Genomic DNA, 1489 nt, shown 5'->3' with positions numbered 1-1489 from the left:
AATCAGGTAACTTTTGGAAAGAGAAAAATGGTGAAAATAATAATAATAATAATAACAAAGCTTGGCAACAACAAGAATGATTTAGGAGAAAATTTATTAATTTTGAATTTTCTGTTTAATGAACTCAAATTTTTTTTCTAAAGAGTGATTTTGCTGAGGTAACAATGATTTGAGTTAATTAATTGTTAGAGGAAATTTATACTCGATAATTATTAATTTCCTGATTATTGACATCACAAGAACTTCTGAAAAATGTCTTTTGTACTGGAGACTTTTATTACATATTGTAATGTCATATAATATGATATAACACACACACACACACACACGTATATATAAAATGTATGTATATGTGTGTATATATATATGTATATATATATGTATATATTGTGTGTGTGCATATATATATATATATATATATATATACACACACACATATACATGTTTATACATGTGTGTGTGTGTTCTTTAACTGTTGTTGGTACTTTTTCCACAGGTAACAAAAAAGAATTGTATGAGTAAGTACAATGGGTGTGTGTGTATGTACGTATATATATATATATATATATATATATATATATATATATATATATACACACATACATATATATTTACCCTCTATATCAGTCGTACCTTCTCATCTCTGTATTTAGGTTAGTAACTTCAATAAAATACTTTTTTTTTGTCCCCCTCCAGTTAATTATTCTTATATTCTTATAACCAAACACAATTGTTGCATTGTATAGGAGATTCTTTTATTTTCTTCTAGAAATGTGGTCTGTTATTTTGTAAAATATGGGGTAAAGAATCTTTTATGTCTGCCAATGTTTTTTTGTCTTGAGTGGAATTTTTACATTCAATTTTCTATTGAATTGAAGAGAAATGAAAAACAAACAAAAAAATTCTCAGCTTTTAATTGTTATTTTTTTATTGTTTCATTTTGTTTGTTTTACTCCTGATCATCTTCTTTTTCTTTCTCCTCCTCCTCTACTTCTTCTTCCTCCTCCTCCTTTTCCTCTTCCCATTCTGTGGTGTTGCAATTTCTCAACCTTTTTTTTTTTCCACTTCTAAAAAATACTTTTTTTTTAAAGTAACCATAAAATAAAAGCAAAGTTATGTTGTGTGTGAGCGTGTGTTTGTGATAAAATAGACATATTGTAAATTAAGAGTAGAAAAAATACCAAAAAAAAAAAAGAAATAATAATAATAATAAATGGCCCAAGATAGGGAGGCATTTTCTGATATTTTTCATTTCTTCGTGTTCATGTGCATGCATGCATGTATGTATGGTATGTGTATGAAGACATTGCAATACTCAGTGTGTGTGTGTATACATAATATATGATATATATATAATATATATATTTTATTATACATATATACATATATATGTATATATATTATATATATATTTTATTATATATATATATATATATCATCATCATCATCATCGTTTAACGTCCGCTTTCCATGCTAGCATGGGTTGGAC

Source organism: Octopus bimaculoides, chromosome 16 (genome assembly GCF_001194135.2).
Source record: "Octopus bimaculoides isolate UCB-OBI-ISO-001 chromosome 16, ASM119413v2, whole genome shotgun sequence".
NCBI classification, from domain to species: Eukaryota; Metazoa; Mollusca; class Cephalopoda; order Octopoda; family Octopodidae; genus Octopus; species Octopus bimaculoides.
The sequence above is the reverse complement of the archived record's forward strand: the minus strand, read 5'-3'. Positions refer to the sequence as shown.